Source organism: Ranitomeya variabilis, chromosome 4, assembly GCF_051348905.1.
Source record: "Ranitomeya variabilis isolate aRanVar5 chromosome 4, aRanVar5.hap1, whole genome shotgun sequence".
In the NCBI taxonomy this organism is placed as follows: domain Eukaryota; kingdom Metazoa; phylum Chordata; class Amphibia; order Anura; family Dendrobatidae; genus Ranitomeya; species Ranitomeya variabilis.
This window is the reverse complement of record NC_135235.1, coordinates 280,243,171-280,263,676: the sequence shown is the minus strand read 5'-3', so window position 1 is coordinate 280,263,676 and position 20,506 is coordinate 280,243,171. Positions and strand designations below refer to the sequence as shown.

Sequence of the window (20,506 nt, the reverse complement as noted above, 5' to 3'; positions counted from 1 at the left end):
GCCACCCGTTACAACCAAGGTAGGCCTAAGAGCATCTCTGAACGCACAGTGCGTCGAACTTTGAGGCAGATGGGCTACAGCAGCAGAAGACCACACCGGGTACCACTCCTTTCAGCTAAGAACAGGAAACTGAGGCTACAATTTGTACAAGCTCATCGAAATTGGACAGTAGAAGATTGGAAAAACGTTGCTTGGTCTGATGAGTCTCGATTTCTGCTGCGACATTCGGATGGTAGGGTCAGAATTTGGCGTAAACAACATGAAAGCATGGATCCATCCTGCCTTGTATGGAGCATCTTTGGGATGTGCAGCCGACAAATCTGCGGCAACTGTGTGATGCCATCATGTCAATATGGACCAAAATCTCTGAGGAATGCTTCCAGCACCTTGTTGAATCTATGCCACGAAGAATTGAGGCAGTTCTGAAGGCAAAAGGGGGTCCAACCCGTTACTAGCATGGTGTACCTAATAAAGTGGCCGGTGAGTGTATATATATATATATATATATATATATAATAGTAATAATAATAATTGGGGATCTAATGATTAAAGTGACCATGGCGCTCCAGAAGAAGCACAGTGCCATACATTGTGCAGTGGCTGTAAATGGTACTGCAAGTATTCTCCCTAAAAAGTGAACGGAGAGGAGCTTATAGACACCCTCTGTCTGATCACCAACATTTTGTCTATGTGTGGTAAATACCAATGGCCACTTAACTTATGGCTCTTCAACCATTGCAAAACAATACCTCCACCAGCACCTTCAGAGGTCCATGCCCTTGTGAGTCAGTGCGGCACAAAGGGAACCTATAAAGTATAAGTTTCCAGCACAGCTGCAATGTAATGCATTATTTTCTAATTATTTTAAAGCAAAACAAACTTGGCCGTTCACTAGGAAACATTTTTATATATTTTCCCATGTCTAATAACTCCAAAATATCTGACAATCAGGCAACTATTGAGTCCCATCAACGCTTGCTTTTTCTTTATCAGCAGATAGGAACTCGGTAAAAGGCAGATAAAGAGTTACAAACTCTATATCGGAACAAGATCATTGACTAATTCTTAGAACAATTATTCCGCAGCTGCAGTGAGCAGGGAAACAAGCAATCTTAAAGAGAATCTGCCACCAGGTCTAAAATTACCAGCTTTTACCCTTTATTTTATTCCCGCCGCTCTCCTGAATATTTTTTTTGTGTGTGCTCTTTAAATCAGCCATACAGTTCCAGAGATATGGACTTTTTTTTATTTAATGGTCTTTACAAAGAGGCGGTGCTCTCATGGTAATAATACAAAGCAGCCTAAAGACACGCCCCAGAGGATCCCTTAAGCACTGCCCCCTAGGTAGAGACCATAAAAATGAATATTGGATATCTCTGGAACCATATGGCAGATTTGGAAAGAAAAAAAAGCATAATAGTTTAATGAGCAGCAGGAACAAAATAAAGGAAGAACTGGCCACTTTCGACTTCTTAAGAAGGAGCTGAATGCCACAAAAAAATCTGAATTCCAATTGTAAAAATTATTAACTCACATTATTAACAAGAAGAAAAAAAAATCTTTAAATCTTCAGCATAGCGAGTGTGAGCGAGCTGAGTATGACCTGAGTGTAAGTGTGACCTGAGCGTAAGTGTGTGACTTGTGATTCAGTGACTTTGGATTCAGGGAGTTTCCAAGGGAGGAATTGCTGTCTGTATTTTATTAATACTTTGTATTTATTTTTATTTTACGTTTCTGTTTGGTGCAATCCCCATTAGGAATTAATGCCATCCAGTGCAAATCTTGCTACATGTATGCAGTCCTTGATCAGCCGGTCGAGGGTGCATACTGCTGTGCGAGATGTGAGCACGTTGTGCATTTGGAAACCCAGATTCTGGATCTAAATGTGCAGCTGGCAACACTGAGATCCATAGACAATATGGAGAGGAGTCTTCTACTCACTGAGCAGATGCTCAATGGGATAGATGAGGGGGGGATAGTAGGATGGAGCTGCAGGACAGTGAAGCAGCAAGCTGGGTGACAGTTAGAAGGCCGGGTAGAGGGAAGAGTGCCAGGGAGGCTAGTCCTGATCTGGCACACCCCAATAAGTTTGCTAAGTTGGCAGATGAGGGGGTGCCAGTACAGGGGTAGCACTGCCGCAGCCGGGCATGTCCTCTGAAAGCCGGAGGAGTGACTGCTCCAGTAAGGAGGGAAATAGGAGAGCAGGGCAGGCCAGACAGGTGCTGGTAGTGAGGGACTCAATTATTAGGGGAACAGATAGGGCAATCTGTCACAAATACAGGGATTGTCGAACGGTGTGCTGCCTACCTGGCGCTCCAGTCCGACACATCGCTGATCGGGTGGACAGATTACTGGGAGGGGCTGGTGAGGACCCAGCGGTCATGGTTCACATTGGCACAAATGACAAAGTTAGAGGTAGGTGGAAGGTCCTTAAAGATGATTTCAGGGAATCAGGCTGCAAGCTGAAAGCAAGGACCTCCAACGTGGTATTTTCCGAAATACTGCCTGTACCACGTGCCACGCCAGAGAGGCAACGGGAGATTAGGGAGGTTAATAAGTGGCTCAAGAATTGGTGTAGAAAGAAGGGGTTTGGGTTCCTGCAGAACTGGGCCGACTTCTCAGTTGGCTACAGGCTCTACGCTAGGGACGGGCTGCACCTCAATGGGGAAGGTGCAGCTTTGCTGGGGGAGAAAATGGCTAGAAGGTTGGAGGAGTGTTTAAACTAAGGATTGGGGCGAGGGTATTCAATTTATAGGAGGGGAAGATAGTGCAGCTAGAGACCTGGGCACAAATAAGGAAGTTGGGGGTGGCGGTGGCATGGGGGGTGGGGTTAGAACAATTAATAATTTAAGAAAGAATAGAGGTGCAGAGAGATACATAAAGTGCATGTATACTAATGCCAGAAGCCTCGCCAACAAAATGAATGAATTATAATTAATGTTGTTGGAGCATAATTATGATATGGTGGGGATATCTGAGATGTGGCTGGATGAGAGCCATGACTGGGCTGTTAACTTGCAGGGCTATAGCCTTTTCAGAAATGACCGTACAGATAAGCGAGGGGGAGGGGTGTGTCTGTATGTAAAATCGTCCTTAAAACCCATCCGGCGTGATAATATAGATGAATCTAATGAAAATGTAGAGTCCCTGTGGGTGGAGATAAGGGGAGGGGGAAAAATAATAAATTACTGATAGGGGTTTGTTATAAATCTCCAAAAATAATGGAAGCAATGGAGAATATCCTTGTAAAGCAAATAGATGAAGCTGCGACTCAAGGAGAAGTCATTATTATGGGGGACTTCAACTACCCTGAAATAGATTGGGGAACAGAAACCTGCAGTTCCAGTAAAGGTAATCGGTTTTTGACAACTATGAGAGACAATTACCTTTCACAACTGGTTCAGGACCCAACAAGAAGGGGGGCACTGCTAGACCTAATATTAACCAACAGGCCAGACCGCATATCAAATATAAGGGTTGGGGGTCACTTGGGGAATAGTGATCACAAAATAATAAGTTTTCATGTATCCTTTAAAAAGATGGGTAGTAGAGGGGTGACAAGGACACTAAACTTCAGGAAGGCAAATTTCCAACGGATGAGAGAGGATCTTGGTGCAATTAACTGGGACGATATCCTGAGACACAAAAATACACAAAGAAAATGGGAGACGTTTATTAGCATCCTGGATAGGACCTGTGCACAGTATATAAAGTATAGGAATAAACATACTAGAAATAGGAGGAAACCAATATGGCTAAATAGAGCTGTAAGCGGCGCAATAAGTGACAAAAAGAAAGCATTTAGAGAATTAAAGGAAGTAGGTAGCGAGGAGGCATTAAATAAATACAGAAAATTAAATAAATTCTGTAAAAAGCAAATCAAGGCAGCAAAGATTGAGACAGAGAGACTCATTGCCAGAGAGAGTAAAAATAATCCCAAAATATTCTTTAACTACATAAATAGTAAGAAACTAAAAAATGATAGTGTTGGCCCCCTTAAAAATAGTCTGGTTAAATGGTGGATGAGGATGAGGAAAAAGCCAATATGCTAAATGACTTTTTTTCATCAGTATTTACAAAACAAAATTCCATAGCAGACAATATGACTAGTGATAACAAAAACTCCCCATTAAGTGTCACCTACTTAACCCAGCAGGAAGTATGGTGGCATCTAAAAATCACTAAAATTGACAAATCTCCGGGCCCGGATGGGATACACCCCCGAGTACTGCAGGAATTAAGTACAGTCATTGATAGACCATTATTTTTAATCTTTAAAGACTCCATAATAACAGGGTCTGTACCACAGGACTGGCGTATATCAAATGTGGTGCCAATATTCAAAAAGGGGACAAAAACTGAACTCGGAAATTATAGGCCAGTAAGCTTAACCTCTACTGTGGGTAAAATCCTGGAGGGCTTTCTAAGGGATGCTATACTGGAGTATCTGAAGAGGAATAACCTCATGACCCAACATCAGCATGGGTTTACTAGGGACCGTTCAAGTCAGACTAATCTCATCAGTTTCTATGAAGAGGTAAGTTTCGGACTGGACCAAGGGAACCCAGTGGACGTAGTGTATATGGACTTTTCAAAAGCTTTTGATACGGTGCCACACAAAAGGTTGATACATAAAATGAGAATAATGGGGATAGGGGAAAATATGTGTAAGTGGGTTAAGAGCTGGCTCAGGGATAGGAAACAAAGAGTGGTTATTAATGGAGCACACTCGGACTGGGTCGCGGTTAGTAGTGGGGTACCACAGGGGTCAGTATTGGGCCCTCTTCTTTTTAACATATTTATTAATGACCTTGTAGGGGGCATTCAGAGTAGAATTTCAATATTTGCAGATGACACTAAACTCTGCAGGGTAATCAATACAGAGGAGGACAATTTTATATTACAGGATGATTTATGTAAACTAGAAGCTTGGGCTTATAAATGGCAAATGAGCTTTAATGGGGATAAATGTAAGGTCATGCACTTGGGTAGAAGTAATAAGATGTATAACTATGTGCTTAATTCTAAAACTCTGGGCAAAACCGTCAAGGAAAAAGACCTGGGTGTATGGGTGGATGACAAACTCATATTCAGTGGCCAGTGTCAGGCAGCTGCTACAAAGGCAAATAAAATAATGGGATGCATTAAAAGAGGCATAGATGCACATGAGGAGAACATAATTTTACCTCTATACAAGTCACTAGTTCGACCACACTTAGAATACTGTGCACAGTTCTGGTCTCCGGTGTATAAGAAAGACGTAGCCGAACTGGAGCGGGTGCAGAGAAGAGCGACCAAGGTTATTAGAGGACTGGGGGGTCTGCAATACCAAGATAGATTATTACACTTGGGGCTATTTAGTTTGGAAAAACGAAGACTAAGGGGTGATCTTATTTTAATGTATAAATATATGAGGGGACAGTACAAAGACCTTTCTGATGATCTTTTTAATCATAGACCGGTGACAGGGACAAGGGGGCATCCTCTACGTCTGGAGGAAAAAAGGTTTAAGCATAATACCAGACGCGGGTTCTTTACTGTAAGAGCAGTGAGACTATGGAACTCTCTGCCGTATGATGTTGTAATGAGTGATTCATTTCTTAAATTTAAGAGGGGACTGGATACCTTTCTGGAAAAGTCTAATGTTATAGGGTATATATACTAGATTCCTTGATAGGGCGTTGATCCAGGGAACTAGTCTGACTGCCGTATGTGGAGTTGGGAAGGAATTTTTTTCCCCAATGTGGAGCTTACTCTTTGCCACATGGGTTTTTTTTGCCTTCCTCTGGATCAACATGTTAGGGCATGTTAGGTTAGGCTATGGGTTGAACTAGATGGACTTTCTTCAACCTTAATAACTATGTTACAATACAGACATTTAAGATAAAAAATGCACTGAAGATGTATAAAAAAAAAACTAATGGCCAACTAGATTTTTTAGAACTTGCCAAAAAAGTGTAAATGCCTTCATAGGAGGAGATGTTGAAGAATGACCACAGAATGTGACAAACAGTGAAAACAGAATGACTGATTCTTAGTAAGACTGAATTCCAGAGATTTCTCAGAGTGTAAATATTTATATCTAGAACAGCAATAAATTCTGGAAAAGGAGCAATCAAGGAGATTTCCTCACTTCTGTTAATTCTCAGCAGATGAGTAAATTAGTTTTAGGACTTGAGATATTTTAGGAATCTGCTGTAAAATAACCAGAGATTACCAGGAGCAAGGAAGTGTAGATCCAGGGATAATTGGTGTTGGGGAAAGAAACAAGTCAGATTAGCAGATTTTTCTAGAACACCATTGTATTTAGCCACTTCTACTTTGCTTGTGGTTTTGTCACCTCAATGAGTCACAGCTTATCTCCCACAGGAAACCACTGAAAATCTCACACAGGAGAAACGTTCACGGGATATGTCAATCTGCCTGCTTCCAATTTATGTCTGGCTCCGAGCCCATTTTTTATATCCAGCCTTCAGCTGCAGAAACAAATTACAGTAGGTGGTGCAAACAGCAAACAGTTGCACCTGGCCAGCAGGGGGCAGACATGTCTAAGGTAATGTACAGATTACATCCATGGCTGGATAACAAAATTATTTACAATAAATAGTAAATTATCTGTAAATTACTCACACTGTGTTCCATACTTTGCTGCACAGCTGCATTTAAATAGAATTTATAATGTAACATCTTCATAAATGTCTTGATAAATTGTGTTACGTATTTAGATATAGCCCTTATTAAAAGAAAACAAAAAATCTGACTTTGCAAACTGAGGTCTTTTTATTAAGACATCTATATATATAATTGTCTAAGGGTTTTTCCGTCTGTCTGTCTGTCTTTCTGTCTGTCTGTCTGTCTGTCCTGGAAATCCCGCGTCTCTGATTGGTTGAGGCCACCAGGCCTCGACCATTCAGCGACAGGCACAGCATGGCGACGATGATGTCATAATGGAAATCCCGCGTCTCTGATTGGTCGAGGCCACCAGGCCTCGACCAATCAGCGACGGGCACAGTATCGACGTAGATGTCATAATGGTTGCCATGGCGACGATGATGTCATAAAGGTTGCCTCGACCAATCAGCGACGGGCACAGTCTGCCGCGAATCACATACTACGGGGACATGCATATTCTAGAATACCCGATGCTTTAGAATCGGGCCACAGTCTAGTACTCATATAAATACTCTATTCCAGTACCACTTTATTAATTAAAAGAATCCACAATTGGTTCACACCAAAGTGACAAAAAACAGACACAAATCAAAAAAAGTGCTCAAAAAGTCCTTTTAAAACATTGGGGTAAACTAGATGTCCCTGGTATATTGCCTAAGCTCTACCTACCTAACTGCGGGGGTTGGCACCCTAGGGGGGAGCGTTATGGCGCCCCTGCTCCACGATGGCTAACCCTAGGGACCCTAGTGCACCCTGCCGCCACTAGAGGATCCCTCTACCCAGTGTCTAGAGGTACCACTAACAATAAACATAGATCAATCCTATGCTGTAGAAGTCTTTTTATTAAGCCCTAGAGAACACCAAAGTTTCATACTTTATTTTGGATTAATTCTTTCATGTCCAGCTAGTTTATTATTATTTTTTTTCATTTTTACTCCCTTTTTTCAGCAGCTTTAAATTTTTTTTTTTTTCACAGACATTGCTGTTATTTGGTTTAGTTTTTTTCATTTATGGTATATATTATTTTACTGTTTACATTTTACAACAAGTAACCTGTGAAATGAATTCACCAGGTGATTATGATTGTTTGGATACTGTGTTCTTTTTCCTTTTGTTACACGTAGGTAGTAAAATATAATTTATATGCAAGGAATCTGATTTTTTTATGACTTGTTAAAAATAATAAAAATATGTGTACATATTTGTTTTACCTAAGTTCTACACCAATAGATCATAAAAGAACCATGGGGAACATATTTTTCCTGCATTGATAATTTTTTCCCACTGTAACTGGGGCATCTATATTAGCCTCAGTTACAGGGGAAAACAGCCCATTACAGTGACATAGGTTACTAAGAGAGCTGATCTGGGTCTGATAGGACTCAACAGTTTTGTTATGCTAGTAGAGATCCAGCGATCACGTGTTTGCCAGGTCCTACAAAATCATAGGCTTGGCCAAAGCTTCTATACACTAACCAGTGCTCAAGCTGTCTAGGCAATGAAATAGAAGTCAGAAGCAGTAATAATCTGCTTTTGTGTTCCTCCCAGGGTCTCCTGTGTCTGAAAACTGAAGACCATACCAGAGAGCCGAAGCTTTAAGTTGGCACAGTAGCATGGGGTAATGTCAAGGCCCTGAAGCCATAAATTTAAGGTATTTGGTCATTATGAGGTTAAAATTATTACTTTTTAAAGACACAAAGTGTTTAGTTTTTTCTAAGGATTGCTTATTTTTGGTATGCTCGACCATTAGTAATATGTTACATTTGGGTGAAAGAAAGTCCATGTCATCTAAAGTTATTGTCAGGTCAGGGAAGTTTTGGTGTAAAAGCAAAGCAGCTTTTACAATCTTCAACATGCTGTGGATATTTCAAGGGGATATCTGGGACCTTAAAAAAAAAAAGGCACGTAGTCGCTAAGAGAAGCAACTACCTGCCTGTTGTTCCCACTGCCGGTCATTGACCGCTCCTGCCAGAGATTCAGCTACTCGCCATCAACACAGCAGCAGTTTCTCTTCCTATTGGTAGGGCAGGATTACTGGTGTCACGCTGATTTACAGCCTGCTCTCTGCTGCCTAATTGGGGGAAGCCAGCTGTCAATCAGCATGATACCAGTAGTCCCGCCCTGTCAACAGGAAGAGAAACTGCTGCTCTGTTGACAGTGAGCATCTGAATCTCTGGCAGGAGCGGTCAATGACCGGCGCCAGGTACAACAGACAGATAATTGCCTCTGTTAGTAACTACATGCCTTTGTAAAAATCTAGGATATCCCCTTTTATGCCACATACTTCAAATAAAATTCTGTAAAAAAAAAATCTGCTTTTCAGTGTGGAATGTCAGAACGTAGCCATATAGGGCTGTGGAAGAGAAAGAAGGACTAAGTACTTGTCCATCCCATTTCTGGAGAACCTGTGCAATCCTTTCCTGTACAGAGGAAAAGTACCCATAGTAAACAAGTAAGGAGGTATATGCCAAAGGGTTTTGAAAAGGAACATGGAAGCAAGCAAATACCAGACCCTTCTGCCCTGGAAAGCAAAATCCAGCATCATGATTGTGAGTAGGGATGAACGGACCCATGGAAGTTCGGGTTCGGCCGACTTTTAGTCCAAAGTTTGGTTCGGGTACCTGAACTTGACCATGGACCAAATCCCATATAAGTCAATGCTGACCTGAACTTTAGTGCTGCAAAATGGCTGTAAACTGAGTGTAGTAAGGGCTAGGGGGGTGGAAAGAAAAGCAAAATGGGGGTGAGAGCAGGACAATTGCCCTGCAAACCAATGTGGATAGGGAAATTGCTTAAAATAACATATTAAAAAATATAATAATAATCTTGAACCTGTTTGCGGAGGTCCAAATGGAGGAGTGGAGCAGTGCCTTGTGTGTGACATTACACTGTTGACTTCAACCTCACAATCCCATTACCCCAATTGCCACTGCACCAGGGCAATCGAGAAGAGCCAAAGCTAAGTGCCAAAATTGGCGAATCTAATGGATGTTCCATTTCTAGGGCACTTGAGGGCTGGTCTTATTACGTTGGGAAGGGGCCAATGTCCAGTGCCAAACCCAAAAACGGAATTCTTACTGTACTTGTTGAAAGGCTGGAGTGCAGCCAAGCAGCAAGTTTTAAGGCTGTGGGCCCTTCTGGACCCATCACAGCCATGCTAAGTAATGGCATGGCTGCGATTGGCCAGAGCACCATGTAACCCAGCCTGACAGTGTAAAATAAATAAATAATTTTAAAAACACGACATGCAGTCCCCCCCATATTTTTAACCCCTTTACGACATGCGCCGTACTAGTACTGCGCATGTCATGTCTCCCCCTTTGATGTGGGCTCCGGCGGTGAGCCCACATCAAAGTCGCGACATGTCAGCTGTTTTGTACAGCTGACATGTGCGCGCAATAGCGGCGGGTGAAATCGCGATTCACCCGCCGCTATTAACCTGTTAAATGCCGCTGTCAAACGCTGACAGCTGCATTTAACTACCCCTTCCGGCCGTGCAGCCGGAAATGAGCGCATCGCTGACCCCCATCACATGATCGGGGGTCGGCGATGTGTCAGGACAGTAACCTTGAGACCTCTATGGTTACTGATGCCGGCCTGCTGTGAGCGCCATCCTGTGGTCGGCGCTCACAGCACACCTGCATTTCAGCTACATAGCAGCGATCTGATGATCGCAGCTATGTAGCAGAGCCGCTCCAGTGGTGCCAGCTTCTAGCCTCCCATGGAGGCTATTGAAGCATGGCACGAGTTAAAAAAATGTTTTTAAAAATATGAAAAAAATAAAAAAATATAAAAGTTTAAATCACCCCCCTTTCGCCCCATCTAAATAAAACAATAAAAAAATCTAATCTAAATCAAATTTGGTATCGCCGCATTCAGAATCGCCCGATCTATCAATAAAAAAAAAGCATTAACCTGATCGCTAAACAACGTAGCGAGAAAAAAATTTGAAACGCCAGAATTACGTTTTTTTGGTCGCCTCAACATTGCATTAAAATGCAATAACGGGCGATCAAAAGAACTTATCTGCACAAAAGTGGTTTGATTAAAAACGTCAGCTTGGCACACAAAAAATAAGCCCTCACCTGACCCCAGATCACAAAAAATGGAGACGCTATGGTTATCGGAAAATGGCGCATTTTTTTTTTTAGCAAACTTTTTAATTTTTTTTCACCACTTAAATAAAAAATAACCTAGACATGTTTGATGTCTATGAACTCGTAATGACCGGGAGAATAATAAAATCAGGTCAGTTTTAGCATTTAGTGAAGCTAGAAAAAAAGAAGCCAAACAAAAAACAAGTGTGGGATTGCACTTTTTTTGCAATTTCACCACAAATGGAATTTTTTCCCCATTTTCTAGTACAAGACATGGTAAAACCACTGGTGTCGTTCAAAAGTACAACTCGTCCTGCAAAAAATAAGCCCCCACATGACCATATTGACGGAAAAATAAAAAAGTTACGGCTCTGGGAAGGAGGGGAGCGAAAAACGAAAACGCAAAAACGAAAAAGGGCCGCGGCGGGAAGGGGTTGATAACCAGCCAAGGGAAACCAGACAGCTGTAAGCTGGTCTTATTATGCTGGGAAAGGGCCAATCTCCATAACCCATCCCAGCCTATTAATATCAGCCTGCAACTGTCTGCTTTGCCTTACCTGGTTATGAAAATTAGAGAGGACCCCACGTAATTTTTTTAGGGTCCACTTTAGTAACCAGCAAAGGTAAAGCAGACAACTGGGGGTTGATATTAATTGGCTGGGATGGTCCGTGGAGATTGACCCCTTCCCAGCATAATAAGACCAGCTCACAGCTGTCTATTCTCCCTTGGCTGGTTATTAAAAATACGGGGGACCGCACAATATTTTTTTTAAATTATTTATTTATTTTACACTGTCAGGCTGGGTCACATGGTGCTCTGGCCAATCACAACCATGCTATTACTTGGCATGGCTGTGATGGTGCCAGAAGTGCCCACAGCCTTAAAACTTGTTGCTTAGCTGCACTCCAGCCTTTCAACAAGCTTTATTAGGCTGCCGATCCTGAACAGGAACACAGTACAGTAAGAAGTCCGTTTTCGCGGTTTGGCACTGGAAAACTGAATTCTACCATTTGGGTTGGCTTCCTATTTGTGAGCCCAAATACACAATGCAACTTATTTCGAGGTTAAGGACGTAGAAGCAGATGGCCATAAAATTACAAAATTTTATTAGAACATTTTTTAAAAAATATTACATAATAATACATGCAGTAAGCAATAAAAAGTTGGGATGAAACTATGCAAAAAACGCAAACCACCACGCAGGTTATGGATTGCACTATATGATTAATGTCAAAACGTAACAAAGGAATATAAATAACCAAAGAGTAATGAATGCATAAAAAATATTTCAGATGTTCACCAAAAAATGCATATGCCCTTAATTAAATTGTGCCCATGATGAGTAAAAAAGTATACACAATAAAGAGGCTTTTTAAATAATGAAATAGGGAAAAAGGGTGATCCTTTGTATTAGATATGTAAGACCCAGTGGTTCAAATCTATATATATAATTGTCTAAGGGTTTTTCCGTCTGTCTGTCTGTCTGTCTTTCTGTCTGTCTGTCTGTCTGTCTGTCTGTCCTGGAAATCCCGCGTCTCTGATTGGTCGAGGCCGCCAGGCCTCGACCAATCAGAGACGGGCACAGCATGGCGACGATGATGTCATAAAGGTTGCCTCGACCAATCAGCGATGGGCACAGTCTGCCGCCAGGCCTCGACCAATCAGCGACGGGCACAGTATCGACGTAGATGTCATAATGGTTGCCATGGCGACGATGATGTCATAAAGGTTGCCTCGACCAATCAGCGACGGGCACAGTCTGCCGCGAATTCTGGAATCATCATTGTCCATATACTACGGGGACATGCATATTCTAGAATACCCGATGCGTTAGAATCGGGCCACAGTCTAGTTAATATATAATGACCTAAATAATTAATTAACAGCCTAAGCATGGGACAATGTACATACAAAAGTTAGTTTGGATAGCATTAGAAGGGAAACATACTATGTAATTACCTGCGGGCGGCAGCGGCAACCCGACGCGCGTTTCACGTGTAGCTTCATTTGCGGGGAAGTGTGCACACTTAATTATTTAGGTCATTATATATTAATTTGAACCACTGGGTCTTACATATCTAATACAAAGGATCACCCTTTTTCCCTATTTCATTATTTAAAAAGCCTCTTTATTGTGTATACTTTTTTACTCATCATGGGCACAATTTAATTAAGGGCATATGCATTTTTTGGTGAACATCTGAAATATTTTTTATGCATTCATTACTCTTTGGTTATTTATATTCCTTTCTCATGTTTTGACATTAATCATATAGTGCAATCTATAACCTGCGTGGTGGTTTGCGTTTTTTGCATAGTTTCATCCCCACTTTTTATTGCTTACTGCATGTATTATATTTTTTTAAAATGTTCTAATAAAATTTTGTAATTTTATGGCCATCTGCTTCTACATCCTTTTCTTTTTTTGATGCATTCACTATTTTTTGAAGCTTCGCCACAATTCTAGGCAGTATTTCTTTGTCTTTTTTTGATGCATTATTTGAGGTTAGTTGTTAAGGCCCTCCCTCTCCTCACCCTCCAAAATCTTCAAAAATAAACAATTCTAAAAAATGTGATTTCTTTGGAAGCCGTTCGTAATGGACGCTTGGCTTGAAAGCTTATACTAGTTGGAAACAAATTGACATATTGGGATTTGCCTGTTGTCAAAGCCAATATGGAGCGCTGTGTAACATACTTCTATTGCTATTACATCCATGGAAATCTAATCCGCAGTCCATTTTAATATCTACTGCCGGCTGCACAATGTTGGTAAGATCAGGGAGATTGGATAATTGATTGAGTTAAGCTCAGTGATTTATATTTGCTGTGTTCTCTCTTCCATTTCATAGCAGCACGACTGTGATCCAAATTGAAATGAAGCATCTGTCTTGCGGTGATTTTTTTCTTTTCCAATACCCTGAAGTACGGTTCACGTCAATATAAGATTCGAGGACCGTACGAGACGAGTCCATCAAAGTTACAACTAATAATGAATATTTGACTTGTGCAATACATAGAAACAACTATTCAATGTATACAGTATATAATGTATATCTTCGAATATAACCCCGACACAACATATAGAAAACTACAATTATACCATTCGTGATCAGCTGGTGCATCTGGATCCTGGTTAGGATGCTGTTATGCTATGGCTACGTGATATCTGACTGCTGTAGATTGGATATCTGCATTGCAGCTGCAGGATGGCTAGCAGTGCATCAGCTGGACCACCTAGTGTACCTACCCCAATATAGTATTAGGGGTACCATGAGACTATTGTATCACAGCCACATGGCATTGCACAGAGTTAAAGACTAACCTTCTAAAATGGCAACTCTTAGGAAGTAGGTAAAAAAGTTTTACCCAACAAAGTCTTGTCAGTCTGTACATTGGAAGACACATATGTGCACTTAAACATTCTACAACTAACTGGTATCTTTAATAAAATCTGTCAGCAAGATTTGACACCCCAAACTATTTATATGTGCCTGTAGTGCTTTCAAAGCCTTATCTTTACATGGCCAGTGTGATCCTCCGTTACTGAGAAATCAGAGTTTGAATTGATAAGAAAATGGCTATAGTAGATCTGAAGCCTCTGTCACTCTAGCTCTATTCTGCACCCAGAACCACCCTCTCTTGCTTGACTGACAGCTGCTTTGCCCGAAGCTGGGAGGGGAATAGAGCTGAAGTGACAGAGGCTTTAGATCTACAATAGTTCTACCTCCTCATTTTCATATCAATTCAAGCACTGATTTCTCAGTAATGGAGGAACGGACTGGTCATGTAAGTGTATTGCTGAATGTGTTTTTGAAAGAGCTACCTGAGCATACATATTGTTTGGTGTGAAATCCTGCTGACAAATTCCCTTTAAACAAAAAAGTCCTATTTTTTTTACAGCTCCTGGAGGACTAGCCTCACACTTAGAACATGCCTAGCATAGGACAACTCCTCCTCCATTGCTTATGTGTCTTACGAACAGCTCAAGGAGGAGGTAAGAGGTGCAATATACAGAAGACTTGTGCATTAGTGATGAGCGAGCATCTTCAGATAAGGTGCTATACGAGCCCATTCGTGTCCTAATCGAGTATTTTTGGCGTAATCTAAAAATATGCCTGAGACGCCACGGCTGCATCTCTCGCAGCTGTTTGACAGCTACAACACATGCAGGGATATCCTGTTTGTTAGGCAATCTTTGCATATGTTGTGGCTGACGAACAACAGCCGCCGCAACTCTAGCATAGTATTTGAGCACCCCGAAATGTTCTATCAGCACTCGAGCACACTCGCTCATCACTACTGGGCATAATAGGATTTGGACGGATTCAGTATAAAAAAGTGTGAGTGGACTAAGGTGGGTCATGGGACAGAAGTAGTAGCTACGAGTAAGGGGAGAAGTGTCAGCTTTATCTTTGGGAAATAAGTAGTGGATTATTGCTATTCTCACTAGAGCTATAGCAGCAAACAGCCCACTTGTCAAATACATAAGCTCTGTTGATTGTGTGATACCGGAGAAGGAAATTGTGACAACTGGTGGTAAGCAGCGGGATCAACAGAGCATAACCTAATGGAGAACCACCCACAGAGTGAGTACAGAAATTGGACTGTATCCAGTTTACAGGAGAGAGCCAGAGACTTGGGCCTGAACTACCAGGGACTGACTAAAGAGGCCTTAATTGACCTACTGGTGGGTGCCAGCCCGCCCACCTTCCCCCATATTCTGAAGGAAGAGCACTGGAGACGAGGACCCCTGTTATGATCCTTAGTGGTTGAGGATCACAAAATACTCCAGCTAAGTAACAAAACATAGGACAAGCTCTAGAGAGGTGGCAAACTGGACTGACCGCAAATCTGAACCTATCCAACACACTAAAGGTAGCCGGTGAACGTGTCTAAAATCCTAGACGTCTCGAGCCAGCCTGAGGAACTAACTACCCCTAGAGAGAAAGAAAGACCTCACTTGCCTCCAGAGAAATAATCCCCAAAGATATAGAAGCCCCCAACAAATAATAACGGTGAGGTAAGAGGAAGGCACATACACAGGGGTGAAAGCAGATTCAGCAAATGAGGCCCACTAATACTAGATAGCAGAAAATAGAAAAGGGGTCTGTGCGGTCAGTAAAAAACCCTAAAAATATCCACACTGAGATTTCAAGAACCCCCGCACCAACTAACGGTGTGGGGGGAGAAACTCAGTCCCCTAGAGCAACCAGCAAGCGAGGAAATCACATTTTAGCAAGCTGGACAAGAAACATGATGAATGCTGATAATCAAAAAATAAACAAACAAAAACTTAGCTTGTCTTGGAGAGACTGGGAGCAAGGTAGTCACAAGGAATCTGAAGAGCACTGAATACATTGAGAGCAGGCAAGGAACTGAGTATCCAGGTGAGCTAAATAGGAAACCAACCAAGGATAACGAACCAGCTGATGCTGCCAACCTGCAGAAAGACAACACTACACAGTACCGCTTGTGACCACTAGAGGGAGCCCAAAAATAGAGTTCACAACAGACCCCCACCCCAAAAAGCCAGTGGGTGGTGTGGTACGAAGAAGAGATGGCGGTTCTGGGCCCAGGCATCTCTCAGGAGTACAAGGAGGAGGCTGCCCGCCGGGCACAGCGGACACAAGAAGCAATGGAGCTTGAAAGAGGGAGTAACGCAATGTGGAATGTAAACCCAACGATCCGGGAGCCTGTACAGATCACCCGGACAGAGTTTAAGCCATTTGATGAGGCTTCCGGAGATGTGGAGGGGTTCTTTAAGGACTTTGAGCAGCAGTGTGCTGTGATGGAGGTGCCCCACTCTGGCTGGATGCGTTTGTTAGTGGGACTCCTGAACGGTAGAATGGCGGAGGCTTACCGAACCATTGACTCTGTTATGACCCCAATGGCAGGGGGTCTCGGAGACAATAGCGAAGTCTGCAAACATAAAACCCAGCTCATAGGGCAGTGGTAACTGGGCTGACCATATACCTGAACCTAGCACACAAATAACAGCAGCCGGGGAACGTACCTACGTTGATTCTAGACGTCTTGCGCCAGCCGGAGAACTAACTAACCCTAGCAGGGAAAAGAAAGACCTTTCTTGCCTCCAGAGGAAATACCCCAAAAAGTTGGATACAAGCCCCCAACAAATAATAACGGTGAGGTAAGAAGAAAAGACAAACGCAAGAAATGAACTAGGTTTTAGCAAAGAGAGGCCCGCTAACTAATAGCAGAATATAGGAAGATGACTTATATGGTCAGCAAAAACCCTCACAAAAACTCCACGCGGAATATTCAAGAACCCCCGAACCGTCTAACGGCACGGGGGGAGAACATCCGCCCCCTAGAGCTTCCAGCAATATAAGGAATCACATTTAGTACAAGCTGGACAAAAATAAGAGCACAGTAAATAACCAAAAACAAGAAAGCAAGACTTAGCTTAATTTTGCAAAGAACCAGGACCAGCAGATAGGAGCAAACAGAAGGATCTGATTACAACGATGCCAGGCACCAGACTGAAAATCCAGGAAGTTCAAATAGCTACACCCCTGGACTAACGAGGCCAGGTGGGTACCAAGCAAGGGAAGGAATATCAAAGTGTCATATCACTAGTGACCACAAGAGGGAGCCAAAAAGTCTAATTCACAACATGACTCACAGCGTAATCGGGATTATAACATTGTAAAGCACAGACTATCCTGGATTACCATGCTATCACCCCAGAGTCATATAGAGCCAAGTTCCGAGACCTCCCATGCACTACGGGGGGATCGTTTAGGATGTATGCACATAAGATGTCCCAGGCATGTCGGAGATGGCTGGAAGCAGAAAACGTCTTTACTGTGGAAGATGTTATACAGGTGTTCCTGTTGTGAATTTGGTTTCTGGGCTCCCCCGGTGGTTTCTGGTGGTACTGCACTTGTGTGCTTCATCTCCTCTGTTCACCTGTTTTCCATCTGGATGTGGGAGTTTTCTATTTAGCCTTGCTCCTCAGTCATTTCTATGCCGGCCAACAATGTTACCAGAAGCCTTTCTGTTGCATGTTCCTGCTCCTAGACAACTATCAGCTAAGTTGGACTTGTTGTCCTAAGTTTGTTTTGCATTTTTGTTCCAGTTCTCTGTGATTGAATATTTCTGAGGCTGGAAGCTCTTGTGAGCAGAAATTGCCACTCTGGTGTCATGAGTTGATATTAGAGTCTTAAAGTAATTTCAGGATGGTATTTTGAAAGGGTTTTCAGCTGACCGTGAAGTTCCCTTTTCTGTCTTCCTACTATCTAGTAAGCGGACCTCAAATTTGCTAAACCTATCTTCATACTTCGTATGTCAATTTCCTCTAAAATCACCGCCAATATATGTGGGGGCTACTGTCTGCCTTTTGGGGAAAATTTCTCTAGAGGTAAGCCAGGTCTGTATTTTCCTCTGCTAGGGTCAGTCAGTTCTCCGGCTGGCGCTGGGCGTCTAGGGATAAAACGTAGGCACGCTACCCGGCCACTGTTAGTTGTGCGGTAGGTTTAGCTCATGGTCAGCTCGAGTTCCCATCTTCCAAGAGCTAGTCCTTTTGTATGCTTTATTACGTTCTCTTGCCATTGAGAACCATGACAGTTTGGCCGGCCAAGAGTTAAAATAATTGGCAGAAGAAAGGAGAGAAAAGAAGTCTGCAGAGATTTTTTTTTTTTTTTTCCTGAGTTTGCTCATTAGTTTATTCACTAGCATCTCTGCTTACTGCAGCCTTCGTCTCTCTCTCCTTCTAATCCTTGAATGGTTCTGATTTCACCTGATTAATATGGATCCTCAGAGTTTAGCTACAGGTTTGAATAATCTCGCTATGAAGGTTCAAAGCTTACAAGATTTCGTTATTCATGCTCCTACATCTGAACCTAGAATTCCTTTACCTGAATTTTTCTCTGGGGATAGATCTCGCTTCCAGAATTTCAAACATAATTGTAAATTATTTTTGTCTCTGAGATCTCGCTCCGCTGGAGATCCTGCACAGCAGGTTAGGATTGTAATTTCCTTGCTCCGGGGCGACCCTCAGGATTGGGCATTTGCTTTGGCACCAGGGGATCCTGCGTTGCTCAATGTGGATGCGTTTTTCCTGGCTTTGGGGTTGCTTTATGAGGAACCTCATTTAGAAATTCAGGCTGAAAAAGCCTTAATGGCCCTGACTCAAGGGCAAGATGAGGCTGAAATATACTGCCAAAAATTTCGTAAGTGGTCTGTGCTTACTCAGTGGAATGAGTGCGCCCTGGCGGCGGAATTCAGAGAGGGTCTCTCTGATGCCATTAAAGATGTTATGGTGGGGTTCCCTGTGCCTACAGGTCTGAATGAGTCCATGACAATGGCTATTCAGATTGATCGGCATTTGCGGGAGCGCAAACCTGTGCACCATTTGGCGGTGTCTACTGAGAAGACGCCAGAGATTATGCAATGTGATAGAATTCTGTCCAGAAGCGAACGACAGAATTTTAGGCGAAAAAATGGGTTATGCTTCTATTGTGGTGATTCAACTCATGTTATATCAGCATGCTCTAAACGTACTAAGAAGGTTGATAAGTCTGTTTCAATTGGCACTTTACAGTCTAAGTTTATTCTATCTGTGACCCTGATTTGCTCTTTATCGTCTATTACCGCGGACGCCTATGTCGACTCTGGCGCCGCTTTGAGTCTTATGGATTGGTCCTTTGCCAAACGCTGTGGGTTTGATTTAGAGCCTCTGGAAGTTCCTATACCTCTGAAGGGTATTGACTCCACGCCATTGGCTAGTAACAAACCACAATACTGGACACAAGTAACTATGCGTATTAATCCGGATCACCAGGAGATTATTCGCTTCCTTGTGTTGTATAATCTACATGATGTGTTGGTGCTTGGATTGCCATGGCTGCAATCTCATAACCCAGTCCTCGACTGGAAAGCAATGTCTGTGTTAAGCTGGGGATGTCAGGGGACTCATGGGGACGTACCTTTGGTTTCCATTTCGTCATCTATTCCCTCTGAGATTCCGGAATTTTTATCTGATTATCGTGACGTTTTTGAGGAGCCTAAACTTGGTTCACTACCTCTGCACAGAGATTGCGATTGTACTATAGATCTGATTCCGGGCAGTAAGTTTCCAAAGGGTCGTTTATTTAATCTATCTGTGCCTGAACATGCTGCTATGCGGGAATATATTAAGGAGTCCTTGGAAAAGGGACATATTCGTCCTTCGTCATCTCCCTTAGGAGCCGGTTTTTTCTTTGTAGCTAAAAAAGATGGCTCTTTGAGGCCGTGTATTGATTATCGGCTTTTGAATAAAATCACGGTTAAATATCAGTATCCTTTGCCACTGCTTACTGATTTGTTTGCTCGAATAAAGGGGGCCAAGTGGTTCTCTAAGATTGATCTTCGTGGGGCGTATAATTTGGTGCGAATTAAGCAGGGGGATGAGTGGAAAACCGCATTTAATACGCCTGAGGGCCATTTTGAGTACTTAGTAATGCCTTTTGGTCTTTCAAATGCCCCTTCAGTCTTTCAGTCCTTTATGCATGACATTTTCCGTGATTATTTGGATAAATTTTTGATTGTGTATCTTGATGATATTTTGATTTTTTCGGATGACTGGGACTCTCATGTCCAACAGGTCAGGAGGGTTTTTCAGGTTTTGCGCTCTAATTCCTTGTGTGTAAAGGGTTCTAAGTGCGTTTTTGGGGTTCAAAAGATTTCGTTTTTGGGGTACATTTTTTCCCCCTCTTCTATTGAGATGGACCCTGTC

At 42.5% G+C, this 20,506-nt stretch overlaps 1 long non-coding RNA gene across 1 annotated transcript in view; it reads left to right on the top strand.

The window, feature by feature from the left end:
* The window catches only part of LOC143768824 (uncharacterized), a 139,903-nt gene that overhangs the window by 68,141 nt on the left and 51,256 nt on the right, over positions 1 to 20,506 (top strand). The window contains exons 2-3 of the long non-coding RNA XR_013214052.1: positions 6,370 to 6,553; positions 8,221 to 8,323. This is a non-coding gene — a long non-coding RNA (uncharacterized LOC143768824). The remainder of the gene's footprint in view (positions 1 to 6,369; positions 6,554 to 8,220; positions 8,324 to 20,506) is intronic.